The 17,609-nt window shown below is 34.9% G+C and overlaps 1 protein-coding gene across 2 annotated transcripts in view; it reads left to right on the forward strand.

Annotated features, from left to right (window-relative positions):
* Positions 1-11,647: 11,647 nt before the first annotated feature.
* The window catches only part of LOC123530047 (potential E3 ubiquitin-protein ligase ariadne-2-like), a 33,863-nt gene continuing 27,901 nt past the window's right edge, over positions 11,648-17,609 (forward strand). The window contains exon 1 of one of the 2 annotated variants that reach the window (XM_045310737.2): positions 11,648-11,801. The gene's annotated coding sequence lies outside the window, so the exon portion shown is untranslated. The remainder of the gene's footprint in view (positions 11,802-17,609) is intronic. The other variant, XM_045310738.2, reaches the window with a different exon arrangement.

A 17,609-nucleotide genomic window follows, 5' to 3' on the forward strand; every position in this document is an offset into this window, starting at 1 on the left:
TTATAGATTAAAAATGTCCCAATAAATCTTTATGTAATATTTGCATACATATTATCATGAAATACTTCTGGCAGGACATGTTGTAAAGTTTTAAATGTTTCTTTTCGTTGCTTTATTAGCTTGACTTTTCGAAGTAAAAGTAAAGCTATTGCACTCGTAGCCCCAGCATCGGAGTCGGCGTCGCCTCTGGTTAAAGTTTTTGATAAAGTCAAATATCTATGTTATTATCAAAGCTATTGACTTGAAACTTAAAATAGTTATTTACTATCAAATTTTACACCAGGAAAAACAATCCCTATAAGTCTGATATGAATTTTGATGGAGTTATGCCCCTTTTGACTAAGAATTTTGGTTAAAGTTTTTGATAAAGTCAAATATCTCTGTGTTACTATCAAAGCTATTGACTTGAAACTTTAACAAGTTATTTACAATCAAAGTCTACACCAGGAGAAACAAACTCCCGTACTCTTATTTGAATTTCTACAGAGTTATGCCCCTTGTTAACTTAAATTTTTTTGGTTAAAGTTTTATAAAGCGTTTACTGGCAAAGCTCTAATTCAGAGTCAAGCAATGAGAAATATCGAGCGCGGAGTCTTGCGGACAGCTCTGACTTGTTTTAATTCGGGATGAGACTACTTTACCAAATATTTCTGATTTCTTGTTAAGATAATTTCCTTTATCTAACTAATGCAATCAGTTTGACCGTACAGATGCTTCTCAGTTTAAATGTCACAAATATATGTCAAAGATCGCAGTAAGTGCTATGAAATATAAATAAACATGATCATATTGCCTACTGAATAGATACATAACCTTGCATCTAAAAGGGTATTATTTATCAACTTCAACCAATGCTTACTTGTACTGATAAACCATTCAATCACATTAATATTTGAAAGAACAGAAAAACAAATGCCAATTACTTATTTTTTTCTCTTTACAGAAGAGTAAGGTATATTATTTCATTCTATGATTAAAAATCGTCATGTATCCGAAACAAGGCTTTAACTCAAATAAACGGATATTCTTTAGAAAGATTCAGGATAAAGGCTTGTTTAGTTATGTAAGCTATATAAACTAGAATACCTTTACCCCGCAGAATAGAAACGATTTCAATAAAATTTGAATAAAGTCGAACAGCACTTTTAGAGTTACAGCCTGGACAACTCAATTAGATAAAATACGATAAGTCGAAAAGGTTCTTGTAAATAGCAATTTCCCTTAATGTGACCTATTTTTTGTCTTTGTATGCAGTTCCCTTCGCACGTTTACACCAAATGCCACTAAGGATGATCAAAGTAGATGATTAGTAAAATCAAACAATATATTGTTACCAATGTCATCCGTCTAGGGGCAATTTTTCACAAACCGCATGCTAATACAGCATTTTCTTTTCAAGAAAGTAGCTGTGGGGGCATATATATAATAAATAAATATATATATATGTAAATGAAAACTATATGTATTTTATAATTCATGAAGAGGTATGTACTGTATGACCATACGTATATAAATTATAACTATATATACGATATAATTCATGAAAAGGTATGTACTTTAAAATTATCTGGAAATCTATAATCGCTGAATGCTTTCAAATGTTAATATCTGCATTTTAAAGAACGAATGTGATTTTATTTTTATATTGGTAAGAAATAAGAAATAAAAATGTAATTAAATTATATAATAATAATATCATATTTAAAGATAGTAATTAATAAACAAATGAAATGCAAGATATTAATATGGCAGTAATGAATAAAACAACAGTGAAAGTTAATACCAGTGTTGGTCAATGCAGATCTACACTGTATATCAACGTATTGTATTGCAATCATAACAACGCTGTGTTACCTATATATACAATAAATTTGTGACTTGCGTCTGTGTTAATATTTTGGAAATATTATTTTTTTATATCTCTATCAGAACCAATCGTAATTTCATTTTTTAATTAGTTCTAAAACTGATGAAAAACAAATATATTATACTATATGATATAAAAGGGACGAAATATCATTTACAAACAAAAATGAAACTTAATTTGGGTGCATGTGACCTTGACCTTTGCACATGTCATATTGTTTATAATGGTGAATATTTAAGTGGCATCGGTGGAGTATACCTACAAAAATTGAAAGCCAATATATGTATTATGTAAGGATGATGTCGGCTGTATGTGGGAGTCGCATTGTATTGTCAAATAATTCGTTTATGTGAACTTAGCAGAATAGCAACAGAGGGCAATGAGTTCATATAAACTTTCGGAGCTATTTAACTGCGTTCCTATATGAAAACTCTCAAGGTTATCGGTATATAACAAAACATTTACTTGTTTTGATATAAAAGTTTAAAAAAAGGTAACGTTTCTTGTTTAAAGTGGGTAGTGGACGAAAGTCCCCGCCTGTAATGGATGGAACAACTTATTTCCAGCGGAGCCCACGACAGGCATGATAATTACCTTCCCAACCACCAATCAAGGCCGATAGTGCTGGAAACAGTACCAGTACTGAACACTAGTTGGGATATCAGCCGCGACCTTGAATCGAACCAGGACAGCTGGAGTTGTAGCCCAGCCTGCTAACCACTGCGCCACTCACTATCTATTAATAGGCAGATTTAGTGAACAAAGGACATAATCTAATTAAGTAACGTATGTACCAATAAGCTGCATCTGGCAAAATAAAGCACGTTAATGTAATTTACGTAAAGAATTATCAAAAAGTCATTTAGAGATGCTTGTTAACTAAGCACTGAAACTTAATGCTCATTGTGTAACTTTGAAAATTTGTCAATCTTAAGTGTTATAATGTAACGTAGATTTTGGTGAAATAAATTTTACGCTAAACAAAGCATGATATACTAGTACTCAGTGGTAGACAGTCATTGCTCAAAGTGTGGTAAATTGTGGGAGGGGGGATTTTGTTCATTAAAATTATGTAAAAGCGACTTGTAATAAGAACTCATAAATATAAAAAGAAGTCGAATTATACCTGTGTTATGCAGTACATTTTTTCAAAAGTAAATATAAGTATCGGTACATACGTTACCATGAAAGCATGCTGAAATAAAACAAGAGCACCGCCTTGTGGTTGCAGATGCTCATCTGATTTTTTTGTCTCTGTATGATTGTCAGGATACTGGTTATATGACCTAGGGAAGTGCCTACGCCTTTAGTATCTTGAACAATGGTTTGGGTCCAATCGCTAAGGTGACTATGTCTTAGACTAGCTGACAAACGATGTAGAATGTCCTTTGTTAAAACGTAAAGCTGGTGAGACCAAATATCTCAGATATAGAATTTTCCTCTGGCTACCTTGCCTAAATGATTCGTGTACCAATGATTCGTAAATGATTTCTTATCATGAGCTAGACAATTTCAGGGATCAGGCAAATCACTAAATGTTTCAAACTAACAATCTTCAATTAAAAATGATTAGCTCAAACTCCTATAGGCTGGAGGCTCTGTACTTGACTGGTGTTTTTGTTGAAGTTCCCGTCAGACAATGTCTTTGAATCAACAACATACGAGTCTTATCGCATAGATGCTCGGCCTCTGTCCTCTTAAACTCTATATGATTGCCCTGACTCCTGGATGCTCAGCGCCTATATGCTATCACATGTAGCATTCAACTACCATATAGGTATATCCCCGATGCCTTGGCTGTACTTCGCCAGTAATGCTGAACCGTCTATAAGCTGGAACTCTCTAAATATCTTAGTAGATTACCAAACTCTGGGTCTCTGTCTCAGCTTCCCGATGCTCAGCCTATATATGCTATCGTCTATAGCATTCAATTACCTTTAAGGTAAAACTCCTATGCGCTGGCCCTATAGCTCGAAACCTTATCGAAATTCTGCTACTCTTCTTTAGTCTATGAACTTCAAACGTCTTCTTTTTAATAATTTATCCGCCCTGACAGGGTAACTGCAATAGTCTCCTTATCAAGGTACTGGGATAAATTATTAGTTGAATCCTCGATGTGTCTTCTTCGACCGCTGGATACCGAATGAGCTCTCTGTCATCCATCTACCTATTTATACCCCAGCAGACGTGCTATTTTTAGAACTTGTTTCTGATTGGTCCAAATTTAAACATAACGTTTTACAACGAGTACTTGCTCTATTAAATATCTGGTTCCCTTTAACTTTTGTATATGACATAATGTGCGAAGCTGGGACCCAGCTATCTATATAATGAACCCCAATCAGCCATAAATGACCTAAATTCTATTAATAACAGCAATTCAACAAAAATTATAGCAATGACAAAATGAAAAGGGAGTCAAGCACTATCTGTGCTTATGGGTTACATTATCAATATATTAAATATACATATTATTCTGACAGTGATAGAAATATTGTCATACCCATGATATTTTAAGCCCAAAAGGGGTGGTAATTCTTGCAAAAAAATGTAGAGTCACTGTACTTGCTGTGCAGAGTCAGCTTTAAATGGCGAATAACTGCTCCAAGTTTTAAAGCAATAGCTTTGACCGTTAATGAGAAAAGTTGACCTAAACACAAAATTTTAGCAAGAAATCTGATATTTTTTAAGTCCAAAAGGGGTCATGATTCTTGCAAAAAGCAGGATGGAGTTATGTTTTCCGCTTTACAGAGTCAGTTTTGGATGATTAACAAGGGTTGTAAGTTTTAAAGTAATAGCTTTGATAGTTCAGGAGAAAAACTGACCTAAACACAAAACTTGAAGAAGAAATCTTATATTTTCTATGTCCAAAAGGGGCTATAATTCTTGCAAAAAGCAGAAAGGAGTTATGTTTCTTGTTACACAGAGTCAGCTTTTTATGGTTAACACGTGTTACAAGTTTTAAAGCAATAGCTTTGAAAGTTTAGGAGAAAATTGACTTAAACATAAAACTTAAATAAGAAATATGATATCTTTTAGCCCGAAAGGGGCCATAATTCTTGCAAAAAGCAGAATGGAGTTATGTTTCTTGTTACACAGAGTCAGCTTTTTATGGTTAACAAGAGTTACAAGTTTTAAAGCAATAGCTTTGATAGTTTAGAAGAAAATTGACTTAAACATAAAGCTTAAATAAGAAATATGATATTTTTAAGCCCGAAAAGGGCCATAATTCTTGCAAAAAGCAGAATGGAGTTATGTTTATTGCTGTGCAGAGTCAAACAAGTGTTGAAAGCTGTAAAGTAATAGCTTTGGTAGTTTAGGAGAAAAGCTGACCTAAACATAAAACTTAACAGGCAACGCCGACGCAGACGCCGACGCTGATGACGATCAAGTGATGACAATAATTTTCAAAAAATCAGATGAGCTAAAAAGGAACCCCATATTCTATAACAATGCTTAAGATATCTGTGTTAAATTATATACAAAATATGCAGACAAAGGGAATATACAACTATCAAAGATCATATGTTGTGCTGTACATGATACATATTGCTGATAATGTAAGTGTCATGAAGCTGAGGTCTGATTTAACAAGTATATAATACGGTAAATATTAATCTTAATGTCTATAGTATTGATTGTGAACATATGCTGATATGTTTTCTATACAATTGAACAATCCCTTAAGCAAGTATGGTACCACAGACCTTTGACAAAAGCTTGTAACGATCAACTGATGCCAGTAACGCAGTTATTATTTAGACCACTGAACAGAATGTAATGTCGTTTAGTATTTAAAGATATGGTTCAGACAACTAAATTCTATAAATGGAGATAATCTGAAAAATGAGCGAGAGAGGCTCATGATTTTATACTCTTTAGTTTCTCTTAATGGTCTCTATCGTTGTGTGAAATTTCAACAAAAATGATTAGTTAAATTTAGAGTTATTCTTTGGAAAAGAAATGTTAAATGTAAGTTTAATAAAGGGGGATAATTAATAAAGTAAGCTAGATAAATTTATTGTACTTGTACAAAGCACTTTTCCTTAATGTCCTTAATCTTTGTATGAAGTTTGAATAAATTCAATTCATCACTTTTGGATAACATATTAATAGTATCTATAGATGACATTGTCTCAACGTAAAAGATAAAGAGCATGACCTTTGACCCTAATTTCAGACATTGTTTCTATTTGTCATGTTTTGTTTTAGCTTTGCATCAATTGTAAATGACTAAAAAATAGTTTCATAATACATTTAGGGTATAAATTTTCAGAATAATTGCCAGTAAATAATCATTGAAATAAAAGCTACACAAAAAAAATCGCAAAATCAGAATTTCATAGCATGACCTTTTGACCCTTCTAATTTACATAAACATGGTTATATTTTTTGGAGACAGCTATCAAAGTAACAGGTAAGGTTCAAGCTTCAACAAATATGTGGTCTTCGGGCATTAACATGCCGGCCCTCATAAAATGATTTCTAGAGCACTTTTGTCACTAAAACCACCTGACTAACAATACTGAATTCAGTTGAACTCGTACACAGCAGTAATAATCCATATTTGGACTCGGCATTCGCCTCGTCCAAATATGGATTATTCCTGCTTTGTACTCGTCCAGTAGAATTCAGTATTGTACTCAATACTGTTAAATAACCTCATATTATTTACCATTCTAACACGACCTGCAAATAACCTACATACATGTAGAGCAAAATCTATCTCGGATTATTCTGCAATAAACCACTCGCGTGCAATGACGTCATCCGATCCGGGTGCGTAGCACGGTCGTAAAAAGTAGTTACCATTTTTTCTAACACTGTTGATACTAGTATGTCGTGTTAGAATCGAAATAATAAGTTCCGAAGTGTGATTTATCGAAGAATAACCAGAGTTTTTCGTTCTTATGCGAAACAATATATCACTCAGGCCTACGGCCTTCGTGATATATTCTTACGCATAAGAATTCAAAACTCTGGTTATTCTACAATAAACCACGTTTGGGAACTTATTATTTCTTAATTAATTTATATTATCACTAACTTTTAACATAAAGTAAGTCTATCGTCATAACTCTTTACGGTAGCGGATAAAAGAAGAAAACATTTTTACTGCTAAAAAATCATAAGTCAGTCAGCATTTTCAACAAACAAGAATTAACATAGTTACTGTGCTATATTTTTCTAAACCCTGACTGTTCTTTACATAATATATTATATGAATCCAAACATGTACTAGTTATGCGAACAACTGGCAAAAACAACTTTAGTATAGTTATTCCCTTATAATTGTCTCTGTATTTTTTATTCAGCGGTAGAATTATCCACTTGCTCCAGAACTCTAGAAAAATCCTGAATCATGACATTAATTAAATTACATATTATTGGAGATAATTTTTTTAAGAAGATCCTTTCGAAGCAAAGAACAAAACCAAGCAAATCTGATAGCGGACTCGGTTTGATCGAGTCTGTTCGTGAAAGGTAATGAAATGTGCAACATCCCTCACGCACCTAGCACAGGCTTAAACGGAATTCTGCTATCCATAAACATTGAATGGACTCTATGATCCAAAAGGTCCAGCAAATATTTCAACACTGAGTCTAAGTACGTGGCCGCCACACTCCACTTAAAGACTGCTGTTCGGTTACGAACGTAGGAGGACCAGTTCTGGTATAACTGCTGTATTGATGGTTAATAAAATATATAAGAAGTTTCCTTTGAAGAAGAGAATGCAACCAAGCAAAAAAGGGTTTTGAAAAGCGCGCTCTGACCTTTAACCTTACCGGTGTGTTTATGTAAAAGCGCTTTATCGAAATTAAAGATGTTATTGGTCACAATAAGGTAAATAGTTTTCCCTATATATTCTATATAAAACTGACCTTTTTTAAAGAGCTACCAAACATAGCTAGACCCATTTCAGAGAACAAATCCTTACCTCATTTTAAACAGTTATAATAAAACTGATATAAAATGAAGAGAAAAGTAGGGGTCATGTATCTTCAAAGAGAGATTTCTCTGGTCACATTTGCTTACTGTAAACTGACATCAAAATCACACTGCTGTGACCTGGAAGTACCACTCATACTAAAATTGAGCTTCACTTCACCAAATACAACCTGCTCTCCCATTTCCCCTACCAAAATGTCAAAAATACATCCAGAATGAAATTTGAACAGAAACTAGCTTCAATTTAGAGCTCTGTTGCCATGCCAAGTGAAATATTAGTGTTCAAATACCTGGCAGCCATTACGCGACTAGACCAGATGGCTCCCTTGCTGGTTCCTTTAGTTTAGTTAGGCCTATTGTCAGATAAGATCACTTTTGAAATTTTAAATCAGAATAATTTAGGTACTCTGAAATTCGACTTATCACTTTCTTATTTATACGGGAAAACAGAAGGTTTTTCCGTCTATAGATAATGTGTACGTGTATATGTCAAAGTAAACCTATTCATCTTGCCTCCTACAAGTTTCTTGCATTTCAATTGGTCAATACACGTCACGTGGAGACAGGACATATTCCATATCCTGCTAGTACATTTCAGATATGAATTTTGATATAAAAAAAAATGGCTACCGCTTTGTTTATTTACAAAATAGCATGTAAGTAAAGGGTAGTGGGCAAGATAACTTGAATCGAAAGGGTAGTCGGCAAGATAAAATCTCGAAAATCCATACCAGGCTCGAGCTTCGCTCTCGCCTGATATGGATTTCCTCGACAGCGTATATCCCGTATCCTGTCACCAACAAGCAGTGTAACTAATAATACCGTTCAACTTGGGAATATGTTCTATACCTTCACCGTTTTCGTTGTTGTTGTTTTACCCACAATTTCCGGAACTGCTGCCGTGCAGTTTGCGCAATAAATAATTTTCAGGACGACATTTGATAAATAAAATTGCTTATGAACGATCCGGCGCTGCATTATCAAAACAAATTATTCTATCGAGTTGAAAATTCGCGGTATTAATGGAAATCGGTGTTATTCGGGTTTCTTCATGTAACGAGTTTATGGGTGATTCAAGCGGCCCGCTTTTTGTTTCCAATGAATAATAATGTAGGCTACATTACAGCAGTATTTGGATAACAAAATCATCGTTTATTTATTCTTTTTAATGTTGAAAAGCCAATAATTACAAAAATGTCAAAGTAAAACGAATTTAGACACGCTGCCCTAACAAATTTTATTTATATACATAATTTCTAATTGCGTCACACGTCATCGTGGTCCAGTGGTTAGCGGATATATTTTCCATGCGCGAGGTCCGAGTTCGAATCTCGTCAGGTGCATGAAATATTTATTTATTATTTTTTTTTGCTTAGGTGCAATTTTATTTTTTTTATTGATATTTATCACAATTTTTGCAATTATTGGAACAGACATCAATAATGTGTATAGTTAACCAATGTTCTGCTGGTAAATTTTGAACAAAAAATTCGATATTGCTTATCTCCCCTCCCTTCCATAGTCTTTCACATACATTGCAACTACTTTCTCAAAAAATCAATTCGTCGACTAGAGTTTTACACTTGGAAAAAAATGTTGGCTATAAACTTGAGAGGCCCCAACTATGATCCCTATCGAGCTAAGAAATTAACCTTAATCAAATTCAAAAAAAGGCCCCAGACTGTTAGGAGTTAAGTAAATTAAATTGGATTTCTTAAATTTCGACCAAGAATGTTTGTGTTGTAGATAAAATTCTGGTCAAGAACTTCTTAGAATGAATTTGAAATAAGAATTTTACATGTAAATGGTTGTTTGTCATTCTCACATACAATAGTTTTACCATAGCTGTATTAGACGGCCACAATTTGTCCTAAAAGAGTGTCGCATTTAAAAGAATTGAAATAGTCAGTGTTTAGGATAGCAGGATTATGTAAGTTCCGGTATCTATACTACAAAAGAATATCAGAAGAACATGAGGTTGAGCGTTATGTTACGCAGGCTTACGTGCTGTGGGTTTCGTTTTGGGGAGGCTGCGTTTTGGTACGTGGCATTCCCTGTTTGATATTTGTCTTTGTTTTTTATCTGTAAATTGTTGTGTGTGTGTTTTTTTTTTTTTTTGTTTTTGTTTTTTTTTTTTTTTTTTTTTTTTTTTGTTTTTTGTTTTTTTTTTGTTTATTTTGTTCATTTTTAAAAACTATCTGTAACAAATGAACTGAAAAGAAACTGTGCATTCCCGGATTCAGAAATTTGTATTAGAGAAATAAACTGACATCAAAGGTATGATCGTTGCAGCGCATAGCGCCAAGTGTACGTATGTATTGAAGAGGGTATACTGAACAGTTTTAAAAATAAGTACGTATGTAATTGGTAGCCTACTGGTACTGATGATAAACCCGGACAGATAATAAAGTCGACCACCTTGGAATTATTCGATTGCAATCGGTTATTTATATAATTGAACACACCATCTAATAGCAACCACTTACAACACCAACCGGTGTAAACAAAAACAAAATTGGTAATATTCTGTATAAATAAATGACTTACATTTATCTGTATAATAAAATATTTATCCAAAATTACTGGGGAAGAGGGTGTTTTTTACGCATGCTCACTGTCAACAAATAAAGGCCTGACATTGGGTCACTTTTCATTATTTGATCCAGAATGACTGTTGCAGCATTTTTGGGAAAGTTTCAATATAATACTATGAGGAAAATTTTGTAAAAGACAAAGTGGTCGAATTTATCAACGTTCGTACAGTCCCCATTTTACATACTTCTTTCAGGCCCTCACTTCGTGTGAGTTTGCTTACTAAATATAAATCTGAATTATATAAAGTTTTCAGCAAATGTTAAGCATTATTTTGATACCAACCATTGATAAAAATTTGCAGAAATAAAAAAGTTACAGGTAAAAATCCCTCATTTTCTGTTCGGGTTTATCATCAGTACCAGTATGGATGCATTTTGGGACTAGATTCTGTGCACCAAAATATCACTATTATCTTTAACTCATGAACACTATTTTCCATTGTCTATCTAGTCTTGACACATTTGAAGAAATGATTAGATCTACGTTCATTTAAACAAACATTTTAAACCATTTTCCTTTGTTAATTTTATAACAAGAGCAAAACCATCAGGCTTACTGTCAAAACTGAAAGCCAAATTGAAAATATCAGAAAGAACAATTGATGCAGAAAAAAGAAAGAATCCGTATGACTAGGTTTTTCCGTCAGATAGGCAGCGCCTAATTTCATATTAGGGAATCGATCCTACTGATTTTCGTTGCGATACGGTAACATGCGATATACACCGAATGAGGTATACTATCAAATTAAAAAATGTGTCCTTCCGGCACGTGCACAGTGTGTCTGACTTCGGATTTTTTGGAAGAATACGCTTTTTCCTTGTGTGTGATTAAAGTACACATAACTTGTCCGAACCGCAACGTCTTGCACATCAGTACAAATATGGGCAGTATTGTGGGGTTTTTTTCCAAAATCTTCCTTTAAATTGATACAAACGCATATTTCTGGGCAAGCTGGTGGACTGTAACGATTCCCGATTGAGACAGTACCTTATTTCATATTACTTCTTAAAATTCTACTCACGATAACTTCTTAATACACGTTTATTCTTGGTCAAGACAAGATTCTCCAGTGTTTGCATGACTGGTGATGAAACCAAAGTTTGACATTATTTACCATATTATATACGTTTTGACTTTTAAACATTTTTACGTTAAGCGCAGTGTAAACAATCTTAGAAAACCCGATTAATTGTCCGTTTCGGTTCATTTCGGTGAACAGCGTACTAAACCGAAACCGGAAATAAAAATCTAGGACAAACGTCACATCCTGCAGATGACCCCTTTGTGAGACAAACAGAGATGACACACAAAGAGACATAGTTTCTGTTTATGTTTTGTTAACTAAATAAATTTTAGGTATACCAAACAGAATAAAGCTTAAATCCACAGGTATTTTTTTAGATTAAAACCGACTTATGTTAATGGGAGTCACAAGAACTTGTGTTTGTTTACAAACATTGAAACAAATTTATGAATAATTTGTTTTTTTCTTCTGTTGGTTTTCCGATAAACAAATAATTGCGCAGATACTGGAGGCGTTACTGTTCCACTTCACATAATATATTACCGGAATAAAACTCTTTTAAAACAGTTGTAAGATACTGCCATCAAATTATGTTACAGTGACCCTCCAGTTTCCAATAAAATAAAAAAATTGCTAAACTCGTCTCAGTTCTTCGACTGCAAGGTAGTCTAAATAATGAGACCTCGGGCAGACCGATTTTACATTTTGATATTTTACGTTGTCTACCTGAGGTCTCAACCAGAAACAATCAAAACTGTGGTGGAAACTGTGGTCAATTGAAATTACGGTTTATCAGTAGTCACGATTTTTCTTTAGCCCTAACTGCTTACCTGTTGTTTTAAATCATAAATAGTAAATAAAAAACATAAGAACAGGACATATTTATCAAGAATTACTGTTGTAAAAAATTTAAACCTCTAACTTCATATAATGGCGGTCGGAGGCGTGACCAATGAAAACGCTTCGTGTAGTAATGTGTTTACCAGTGATCGGCCATTTTCCAATATGTAGTACACTCGTGTTAAACCTTGCAATATTTTAACTGCCATAGTTTGAATTTTTATCAAGAGATCTCGGTAATATATACATCATTGAAAAGGAAAAATTACAGGCTTTCTATGTATGTATTTCTTTTTTTTATCCGTTGCATTATTATAACATAATTCCCCCCCCCCCAACGGATTCCATTGGGTGTTACTTACGCAAAGAAGAGGACAGTGCTACCACATTCTTTACCTTTTCTGGTTTGTACTCGGAGGCGGATATCGACAAGTCAAAATGATATAACGATATTCAACTCTCGAGTACAATTATTTGGACTAACTGCAAGGCAGACTGATTTCACAGAGTGACATTTACTGTATATCTGCCTCTACGTCTCAAGTATTTAGGATCAAAACCTGTGGTGGAAAATGACGCAATTTAAACATCATGATTTATAGTTTTACACACACGTTTTTTCACTAGTGTGGTTATTTTTCACCAGGAAAACATAATTAAATACGCCATATATGAACAAAAGTTAAAAAATGGCATGTTAAACCTACATAATATCTTCCGTATTCATTTTCAAAATTTGAAATGTGTAAACATGTAACAAATGAAATGCATGGAACGCATTTATAACAGGGTTTACTATCAAACCGATTGGTACAGTCAACTCGCCAATAGAGAATCACTGTCAATTCATAACTTTATCATGACATCACAGTACATTAGGGGTTCTAATTGACCAATCAGAGAGCTGCATTTTCGAGTACCTGCCAGTTTCCACTTGGGTATAACGAAGTATATTACAATGAACATATAGTGACTTTAGAAATAAATATCACACTATTTTAAAAATCAAATTAAGATTTTTCACTGCACATGCCCTAGGTGATGCTACAAACAACAAAACTGTGGAGTTTCATTGGAATATTATATCGATTTAATACCTTTTTATAGTTAAAAGTTTGAGATTTTACACAGGGAGTCAATGATAAAGTCCGAGTAAAATGTAATCAATACCCAAGTGAAATAAGTATCATTCCACAATGTTTTGGACATGTTAAAATTATGAATAGCGGGTCACTTGAAAATAAAATGTGAATCTCTCTTAAACATATTACAGTATACAGTGTTTAAGTATCAAGTTTTATAAACTTATCATTTAGCAATTATTAGACAAAAGAAGATGGATCTAATCTAATGAGTTTGCGTTCCATGAGTAGGTAACTCTTGCAACCATGTTTCCTGACTTGGATTTTAGCACTCTTGAATTCTTCAAAGTAGAATATTTTTGAGCATTTCAGACCCTGAAGTAGCGTGGAATTCATTCAAGGACTGCCTTAATGAATCCCAGTCAAAACACATTCCATCTAAAATGTCTAAACCCCGTGCCGACTTGCCATGGTTAACCCCAAGAATTATCAGGCTTATACACAAGCGTGATAAATTTTACCAGAAACTACACAAATCTCCCTCCTCAGCCCGCCAACAAAGATTCAGATCCCTTAAGTCTTCTATCCAGAAGCAGATAAGAGCCCAATACTGGTCATATATGGAAAGTATCATATTTGACCATGACTCACAACCTGGTAAAAACAAAAAGTTCTACAGTTTCATCAAGCACAACAAAAAAGAAAATGTCGGCATCGCCCCCCTCAAATCAGATGGTCTTACCTACACGGACCCCATCCAAAAGGCTAATATCTTAAACAAACAATTTGAATCTGTCTTTTCCCCTCCCAAGCCCCTTAGTCTAAAGCGTATATGCTTCAGCGTGTTCTCATCCCCAGTCTCCAAGATGAATAAGATCCAGGTCACCACTGAAGGTGTGGAAAAACTGCTCCATGGCCTATCCCCACCTAAAGCCTCAGGACCTGATGAACTATCCCCACGCATCCTAAAAGAACTCCACCATGAGATTGCTCCTGTACTTGCCCATATATACAGGTTATCTCTCGAATCTGGCCTAGTACCCAGTGATTGGAAAAAAGCCACTGTAGCACCCGTATTTAAAAAAGGTCTCAAGTCTAAACCTAGTAACTATCGCCCAATTTCCCTAACTTGCATTGCTTCTAAACTCCTTGAACACATTGTTGTTTCCAATCTTATGACCTATTTTGACAAGCATAAGCTACTTAGCCAGTTCCAGCATGGCTTTAGATCATGTCACAGTTGTGAGACTCAGCTCATTAATTTCACTCAGGAACTTTACAATAACACTGAACAGGGTCAACAAACAGATGTTATTGTCATGGACTTCTCCAAGGCGTTTGACAAGGTCGATCACATAAGACTAATTTATAAACTACAAAGCCTTGGTGTCGACCCACAAATTACCAATTGGGTCAAATCTTTCCTGTCCAACCGATCCCAGAAAGTCGCTGTTGATGGTCATTTTTCCAGTGAACTTCCTGTACTGTCTGGAGTTCCCCAGGGGTCTGTTCTTGGGCCATGTCTCTTCCTGGTATATATCAATGACTTACTAGACTCGGTCAAATGTAACGCAAGAATGTTTGCAGATGACACCATAATATACCTTACCATCAACTCCATTTCAGATAGTGTACAGTATCTCTGCAACAAGACCTCATTAACTTAGAAACCTGGGAGAAGACATGGTCCATGGAGTTCAACCCGGACAAGTGTGAAGTCCTTAGAATCTTTAGAAAGAAAAATCCCGTGGTCTACCCCTACAAACTTCACAACATAGAGTTAAAAACTTGTGAGGCAGCTAAATACCTAGGCATAACCATTTCCAAAGATCTAAACTGGTCCAAACACATTGACAATATCACTTCCAAAGCAACTTCCACTCTTCGCTTCATACAACGGAATGTGAAAACTGACAATAAAAAGGTCAAAATTGCTGCCTATAACACCTATGTCCGCCCTCAACTCGAGTACTGTTCAAGCGTCTGGCATCCCTGGCAAAAAACCCTCACTAGCAAAGTCAAAAATGTCCAAAGGTCAGCTGCTAGGTACGTCATGTACGACTACAGTTACACCAGTAGTGTTACACAAATGCTGAAAACTTTAGAATGGAATACACTCCAATATAGAAGGTTACACAACTCATTAGTAATGTTTTATAAAATAAGGACCCAGACAGTTGCAGTCGATCAATCTCATCTTATTCCAACTAGAAACCTAAATTACTTAATCCCCATGTCTCCCACTCAGTACTTTTCTAACTCCTACTTCCCAAGGACCATCCGTCTCTGGAACTCCCTACCAACTTATGTTAAATCTAGCCCCAGTCTTGGTATCTTTAGAGAGAGGCTGGCGGTGGTCAGTATGTAATTCTATTGCCTCTGCCCCATTTTAACTGTAGCATACTGTCTTTTTTAGCTTTTATTATTTTAACATTGTAACATATCATTTCTTTAACAACTGTTTCTCTGACAGCGCCGCCCAGTGATAGTCGGAAATCGATGGTTGGGTGAAATATGTAAATGTAGATACCTCACAATTTCTTAGATAAAACCACACAAATCTGGTACCATTTTGAAGAGTGAATTACACACTTTCATAGGAATAATATGATTATGGATTTTAGATTGACTTCGATGAAAAAAGTGCCATCAAACAGAGGTGGTCATTCAGCCAATAGAGAATCACCCATTTCAGGGATAGTCAAAATGTTGTTTATTTTGCTTAAAAACACAAATCAAAGGTTGATTTGATGTTATACTGGTTTAAACTGGCAAATCTAGATAAATGATAAAAGGTTCCGTGAATCAATATTTTGATTTTAGTTTTAGATATAGGTGGTGCTAATTATGCATAGAAATACAACTGTGAAAACTAGTGCTATATTCTTTGACTTAATATCTCCTGCGCCCATGTACCTACACCCAGCCGCACTGTCTACTAGAGGTCACACATACAGATACCTGGTGCCTTATTGCCGGACAGACACATACAGGAACTCCTTCTTCCCGTCTGCTATCAGACTCTGGAACCAGCTGCCAGAAGCCATTGCCACCTCCCAGACCTTGGACAGCTTCAAGGCGGGACTGGGCACTCTTCACTAGACGCACTTCATGGTTTTATCTTCTTTTATCCTGCACATTTGTTTCTGCGCCTCACTTTTACCTTGTACAGTTTCCAAGTACGTCTATGCTCCAGAGAGGGCCCTGTACTTTAATGGGAAGAAGAAGAAGTTTCAAATGTAAACATACTGTCTCTCATTATATTCTGTCTTGAAATGTTCATTTCTAATACCACAGTCATGTTTTGTCAGAAAAAGACAAATTTTGGATGGATAAAAAAATGATGAACTAGGTGACCCCCTATTGGCAAAAGTGACCCCCTATTGGTAAATTAGACAGGTATAAATATTTCATCATAACTTCAGACATAAAAGAATGATTCAAATAAATCAGATATTGATATGAATGAGAGCAACAGTTTTAAGTGTAAGTAAGTTTAGATATCATTAAAGTCTAAAATGTCTTCACTATATGCTAAAAGTTTAGATAGTGACCCGCTATTGGCGAGTTATCTGTACCCACACAGCTTTACATGACTGAGAATTTATCTATCTCTGAATACTGCCAACCCCTCTAGTGAGTGTTATAGGCAGGAAGTAAGTGCACATCGGATTGTTAGTAAATAGGTGAGAGGGAGATAAAACCTGACAGTAAAGCATGTCAGGATAAGTGAGACTGGAAAAGTGTTCTAGTCATGATTAAAATGTTAATAGAGAGAAAACAGAGTGTAAGCGGAAAACACACTGACATACATGGAGTTTTAAATCATACCTGTTATGGCAAACATTATACTTTGCAAATTACCGAAAATCGCTCTGTACACAGATGCCAGTGCAGTGCTTTTTTTTTGGTCGATTTGGGACCAAACTTCGGCCCCAATCCCAATGAGAAATAGTATGGTTTTTTCCCAATTTTACCTTCAGAATTCCCAGTTGAAAGTTGAAAAAAAATGTCTGACAATTTTAACAACATGACACGAAAAGTAGGTTCCGAAATACATCACGTTTGATGTTTATGTAAATGGTTTTTGTTTTGTAAACAGCCAATTGTAGTTACTTCCCCTTAAGCAACGCCATTTAAAGGCATGATAATGTAAGCGTCTGCTGATAGTAAACATGCCGTCTACAGTTGTAAGTATTATATTAATACGAAGAAAATCAATAAAAGTGACGCTAAAAGTATGTCAAAATT

This window comes from Mercenaria mercenaria, chromosome 13 (assembly GCF_021730395.1).
Source record: "Mercenaria mercenaria strain notata chromosome 13, MADL_Memer_1, whole genome shotgun sequence".
NCBI classification, from domain to species: Eukaryota; Metazoa; Mollusca; class Bivalvia; order Venerida; family Veneridae; genus Mercenaria; species Mercenaria mercenaria.